The following is a 7,421-nucleotide window of genomic DNA, read 5'->3' on the forward strand; positions in this document are numbered from 1 at the left end:
TTTTGTTCAATTCCATCACCTGTTTGGTTGTGTTCTCCTGTGTTTCTTTAAGGACTTGTACCTCTTTAGCAGTGTTCTCCTGTATTTATTTAAGGACTTGTACCTCTTTAGCAGCGTTCTCCTGTATTTATTTAAGGACTTGTACCTCTTTAGCAGCGTTCTCCTGTATTTATTTAAGGACTTGTACCTCTTTAGCAGTGTTCTCCTGTATTTCTTTAAGTGAGTTATTAATGCCCTTCTCAAAGTCCTCTACCAGCATCATGAGGTATGCTTTTTAAATCAGAGTCTTGCTTTTCGGGTGTGTTGCAGTATCCAGGACCGGCTGAGTTGGGAGTGCTGGTTTCTGATGATGGTGAGTAGTCTTAGTTTCTGTTAGTAAGATTCCTACATTTGCCTTTTGCCATCTGGTAATCTCTGGAGTTAGTTGTTATAGTTGTCTCTGGTTGGAGCTTGTGAGTCCTGTGATTCTGTTAGCCTCTGTCAGCAGTCCTAGGAGTCCAGCTCTCTCCTGGGTCTCAGGGATCAGATTACTCTCTGCAGGGAAGCTCTCCTCTAGCAGGGAAAGTGCACAGAGGTCTGTTCAGATCTGTCTCCTTGCTGAAGATGTAGGCCCAAAATGGGGCCTGTGCCAGAAGATGTATTGCCTCTGCAGTTTGCACACTCACCTACATAGGCTAGACTCCAAGGGACCCTGGACACAATATGTCTCTCTCACCTGCTCTGCCAGACAGAGCCCTCCTTGGTGGCCACCTTTCCTCTGGTGGGGAAGGTGCACAGATATCTGGAGCATGAAACAGGGTCTGTCCCAGACGCTAGTTTGTTTCTGTCTGACCCAAAGCTATGTAGCTTCTGTAGTCCATACTCTAGCCAGTGCAGGCTGGAGCCTGGGCAAACCAGAGCAAAGATGGATCCCTTACCAGCTCAGGCAGTAAGAGCGCTCCTGGGCGGACACCTCTCCTCTGTCAGGGATGGTACCCGGATGTCTGGAGCCAGAACCAGAGTCTGTCTCAGAAGCTGTGTTGCTTCTGCAGTCCAAGCTCTAGCTGGCAATGACCGGAGCCTGAGTGTACTGGAGCAAAGATGGTTCCCTTACCAGCTCAGGCAGTGAGAGCACTCCAGGGAGGACACCTCTCCTCTGGCAGGGATGGTGCCCGGATGTCTGGAGCCAGAACAAGTGTCTGTCCCAGAAGCTGTGTTGCTTCTGCAGTCTGTGCTCTCCCTGGCAATGAATGGAGCCTGGGTATAAGGGAGCAAATATGGCTCCCTTACCAGCTCAGGCAGTGAGAGCGCTCCCAAGCCGATACCTTTCCTCTCAAACATTTACTTTTTAAATAAACTTATTATGAACATTAAACTGTACATAAAATAATATGTATGCTAAATAGTAATAATAAAGCAAGCACCCAGGTACCTATGATCAAGATGCAAAAGTAGATAATATGATACCTACTTTTTTATTGGTTATTTTGTTTATTTATATTTCAAATATTTTCCCCTTCCCAGTTTCCCCTCCAAAAATCCTCTATTGCACCTCTACTCCCCCTGCCTCCCAGAGGGTACTTCCCCACTTCCCCACCTCTCCTGCCCTACCTCCCTATCATTCTCTCCTGCTGGGGCATCAAGCCTTCACAGGATCCAAGGCTTCTCCTCTCATCGATGCCAGACAAGGCCATTCTCTGCTACATATGGAACTGGAACCATGGGGTCCTCCATGTGTACTCTTTGGTTGGTGGTTTAGACCCTAGGAACACTGGAGAGGGGGCTGGTTAGTTGATGTTGTTCTTCCTCTGGGGTTGCAAACCTCTTTAGTCCTTCCCCTAACTTCTCCATTGAGGTTCCCATGTACAGTGCAATGATAAGAAGCAGGCAACCACATCTATATCAAGCCTTGCAGTAGACATCCATATCAGGCTCCTGTCAGAAATCACTTCTTGGCATCAGCAAGTATTTGGCGACTGTATATGGGATGGATCCCCAGGTGGAGCAGTCTCTGGGTGACCTTTCCTTCAGTCTTTGTTCCACTCTACATCCCTGAATTTCCTTTAGACAGGAACAATTCCTAGTTAAAATGTTGTGAAGAGTGGGTGGCTCCATCTCTCAACCAGGGTCCATGCCTGAACACTGGATATGGTCTCTACAGGTTCTATCTCCCTTTTGTTGGGTATTTCAGCTGATGTCATCCCCATTGTGTCCTGAGAGCATTTCTGGCATCTGGGACTTTCTGGTGGCTTCAACTTTCCTAATGATGCAACTCATCAATACAGTTTCTCATGTTGTGGTGACCCCAACCATAAAATTATTTTCCTTGCTACTCTATAAGTGTATTTTCCCACTGTTATGAATCATAACATAAATATCTGATATTCAAGATAACCAACACTTATTCCCCCCTTTGGGTTCACAAACTGCAAGTTCAAAATCACTGGTTTAAAACATATTGAAGATATTTGTTAGTAATTTGGGGGAAAATATTTATGAATATTCTACAAGATGAGGTGCCTTAATTCTTAGAAAAATCATCAGATGGTATATTTCTGTTAAAGCATGTCAAGCATAGAGGAAAAGAGATTGTGGACATATCAGAAATGATGGCTAATTTTGGGAGGGATTTTGATTATAAATTACAAACATTTATTGATATATTCCTGATAGAGAACTTATCTAACTTCCCCAAACAATCTGGAATTTTGGAAGGAAAACACTAAAACCCTTTCGAAAGCATGCTCCAGTGAACAGAGTGATGGTCATTCCATCATGTGCAATAGAGAAGGTGAAGGTGACCAAACGATATGCTCTATAATCCTTCTGTTATGGATAATAAGAAAATTAAAAAAAATTAAAATAAAACAACGATTGGACAGGCATATTCAATCTTCCAATTCTTGAACTATATACATATCTTCCCATTTTTTCTTACAAAGAACAACATAACCACATACTATACCCTAAAGCTGACACATTGATGGATAACTCTTTAAAAATATCACCAACTATATGTGTATAAGTAAACCTTCCTAGTTCATCCCCACCATATCTATCTCTATCTCTATCTCTATCTCTGTAACACTCTATCATGATATCATTCCAGTAGGACTAAGGACAAAAAGCCCTTTCTTAAAAGTTTTTTACTAATGAAAATTATTAAATCTCTACCATACTGGGATTGAAAGGTTTAATCTGAATTCTTCAGACATGTTTTCTTGTTCTTTGTAATTTGTATTAAATGAGGCATGTAGGGCATAATATGTAAATTGATTTTGAATACTGTGTGGCTTTTTTTTTCTATTAAATAGAGTAGTATATTCAGAAAACAACAAGTTAAGATATCAACAGAAAATCTGCTTTGGTGGTACAACATATGGATCTCCATGTAAGTGTAAAATTTATTAAAGAAGTTTTTTTTTTTTTTTTAACTTTCACACAAAAAGACAGATGGGTTGCAAATTTAGTAGAAAATTCTAGGAAAAGGACAATGAGTTGCAGAAATGAACAGTAATTATGCAAAAACCACATTAAAAAGCCCCAAATTCATGTAATGCTACCTAATGTAGGTCAAATTTTACTCAATATGTTAATCAGCTGATGAGGACTTAGAAAGAAACACACTGATTGCCTTAGCAGGTGAGGGAATGGGGAAGAAATTGTAAATTCTATGGTGGATAAAATTATGATACTATACTATTGAAATTAGAGCTCTGGTTTTATGCACAAAATGAGTTTTTCCTAAAGAAAAATTAAATAGTCAGAAGAAATGACAAGGAAAATATGGTTATTCTTTTCAACAACCATAATTATTGCTTCGCTTTTCTGTGCACTAGTCAATTGACACATATATCCTCATTTCTACTCTGCAGCAGCTAAAATGAAGTATTGAACTTCTTCTCAAAAATAGTAGTTGAAAAAAATGATTAACTATTTAGGGAAACACAGAAAAAGAACATTTTAAACTTTTTTTAGATAGATTATAATTTAATTGTAGATTTCTTCTCTTCTTTTCCTCTTTCCAAACCCACTACCCTCCTCCTTTAAATGCATAACCTTTTAAAAAAGTAATTGTTACTGCATAGATATATGTGTGTTTATGTGTGTGTGTGTGTTAAAAATACATGTCAATCTGTATAATGCTAACCATATGTATATTTCAAGGGTGACCATTTGATATTAGAAAAATACCACTGTACCCTTTCTTGCAGAGGGCTACCTCCCTGTTTCCAGCTTTCCTCAAATGCCTATAATTCTGTGTGTATGGCTGTAGTCTTGTAGACGTTTCTTTGTTCAGTTTGGTATAGTCATTGGTGTTGTTTTGTTCAGTTCTCATTTGGTCAGTCATCCTGTTTAGATTTTATGGATGCAGCTACTGATATTACTAGGGAGACCACCTCACAGAAAACTCTATGAATCTATGGATCTTACAATATTTCTGTCTACTTTTCCACACTGTTCCTTGAAGTCAGGAATATTTTATAAACATTTTTTATTTTATAAACTTTTTATTTTATAAAATTTTACTTTATTTCTATTTCTTCTTTTGCAAAGAGATGTTTCCTTTATGATTAAAGAAATATACTAAAGAAATATACTAAAATTTTTTTGTGGGCATAAGGACAAATACTACATAGTATTGATATATTTTGTGCTAGGTTTATTAAGTCAGTGGTGGTAGATTCTTCTCCAATAACCATAACTTCACTAGAATTGAATAGTTAGATTGTTGTTTCTTAACAGGCACAATCTTACTCTTGAGAAGATATTAAGTCCAATTGGAGAGCTATTTTTTGTTTTTGTTTTTTTTGTTTTTTGTTTGTTTGTTTGTTTTGTTTTGTTTTGTATTTCGCTGCCAGGGTGTATGTGCCACTACTGCAACCTTCAGGTTATCAGCCCATTCTGGATATTGATGTCAAAGAGTCTAAAACACATAATCTCTTACTGCTTCCCTTTGTTAATTCCCAAGTTGCAAGTCCCTATTGCCAAACACACTGTGGACTTTAGAATAGGTCCCCAACACTCCAGAGGTAAAAATTAACTGAAGCCCTCTCCTCACAGACTATTTATCATGGTACCAGAAGGTACTGTGCAAGCCTCTAAAGGAGGGGGTAACTAATGCCTTACACAGCTATGATCACTGTGAACCACATTCTCATCCAGAAAGTAAATATTGAACATGAGAAAATGCTATGTAACATTATCTTAAAACTGAATTGGTTTGTAAAATAAAAAAAAAATCGTATGCATTCTTTTTATTAATAAACTAAGGGTTAATTATTTGAAAAGTCTTACTTGAAAGATTCATTTCACCATTCTGCCCAGCTCCATCTGCCAAGGCAAACAGCCAGCTAGTCTACTACTCTGAAGACACCACAGCCTGAGGCATTCCTAGAGATCCACTGCATACAGGGTAAATGGAAAACACACTCGCAAAGTTCCACAGAGAGCTCAGTGGACTCAGGATTCATTAACCCCCCCAAAACACCCACCCCCCGAATTCTACTCCCCTTCCCATTGGCACATTCTGCCAGGGCAGACTAGTCTGATCCCCTGAAGACACCAAAGCTTGAAGGCAACTCAGGAGTTCCTCTGCACACAAGGCAACTGGGCAACCAATACTACAGTCTGAAGACTTCCCAGCAGCTCCCTAGAATGCAGAGCAACTGACTTGAAAGACTGAAAGCATCACTGGAGTTCTGCTGTACCCAGGGAAACAGAAACCACAGTCCTTAGGCTTCCCTGGAGAACAGTTTCACACAGGACAACAGCTTGATTGTACCTTTGAAGATCCAACAGTCGGATGGCCTCCAAGAAGATCTGCTGCAACCAACACAACAGAGCAGCAGCTTTTCTGCCCCTCTGAAGACTCCACAGTCAGAAGGCCCCACAGGAAGTCTGCAACAGTCAGGGCTGCAGGCCTACCAGGAGACCTGAAGTGACCCAGAGGAAAAAGAAAAGAGGCAGGCTCCAGACAGAGACACTCAAACGACCTAACACCATAGATAACCAGATAGCTAGAGGCAGGCACAAGACCATAAGCAACAGAAGCCAAGATACATGCCCTGACTATACCAATACACCTGAAAATCAGGAAGCTGACATAAAATCCTATATGATAAAGATAATAGAGTCATCTAAGGGCAATATAAATAAATCACTGAAAGAAATACAGGAAAACACAGGTAAACAAGTAGAAGCTCTTAAAGAAAATACAAATAAATCCCTTTAAAAGATGCAGGAGAACACAATCAAACAGGTGAAGGAATTGACAAAAGTGGTCCAAGACCTAAAAGTGGAAGTAGAAACAACAAAGAAAATACAAATGCAGGCAACCCTGAAAATGGAAAACCTATGAAAGAGATCAGGAATTTTAGATGTAAGCATCGCCAACAGATACAAGAGATAGAAGAGAGAAACTCAGGTGTAGAGCACAACATAGAAGAGGATGACACAACTGTCAAAGAAAATTCAAAACATAAAAAATAGAACAAAACACCTAACCCAAAAACATCCAGGAAATCCAGTACACAATAAAAAGACCAAATCTTCAAATAATTGGAATAGAGGAGAATGAAGATTCCTAGCTCAAAGAACCTGAAAATCATAGAAAAAGCTCCCCCAACCTAAAGAAAGAGAAGGCCATAAATGTACACCATGCCTATAAAGTACAAAATAAATGGGACCAGAAAAGAAAAACCTTCTCCTCACATAATTGTCAAAACACTAAATGCCAGAACAAAGATAGAATATTAAAAGTGCACACAAAAGGGACCAAGTAACATATAAAAGCAGACCCATCAGAATCATTACCAGACTTCTCAACAGAGACATGAAGAGTCAGAAGAACCTGATCAGAGGTCATGCCATGCAGAATCTAAAAGAGCAGAAATGCTAGACCAAGCTAGAAAACACAGCAAAACTCTCAATCGACGTAGATGGAGAAAACAAAATATTCGAGGAAGAAAACCAAATTCAAATAGTATCTACTTACCAATTCAGCCCTACAGAGAATTCTAGAAGGAAAATTCCAACACAAGGAGGGTAAGTACACAAAAAGAAACGACTAGATAGTAATTATCTCACAACAAAGCCAGAAGAGAACCTCATGCACATAAGGCCACATACAAAACCAGACATATAAGGAACTAACAATCATCTCTCTTTGATATCTCTCAATATTAATGGACTCAACTCGCCAATAAAAAGACATATGCTAATAGATTTGATACACAAACAGGTTCCAGCACTTTGATGCATACAAAAACACACCTCAATTAAAAATGCAGGCACTGCCTCATGGTAAAAGGCTGGAAAAAGATCTTCCAAGCAAATGGTCCCAGAAACAGGCTGGAGTCGAGATCCTAATATCCAATAAAATAGACTTTCAACCAAAGTTATCAGGTGAGATAAGAAAGGACACTTCATACTCATCAAAG

This window comes from Mus pahari, chromosome 21 (assembly GCF_900095145.1).
Source record: "Mus pahari chromosome 21, PAHARI_EIJ_v1.1, whole genome shotgun sequence".
Lineage (NCBI taxonomy): Eukaryota > Metazoa > Chordata > Mammalia > Rodentia > Muridae > Mus > Mus pahari.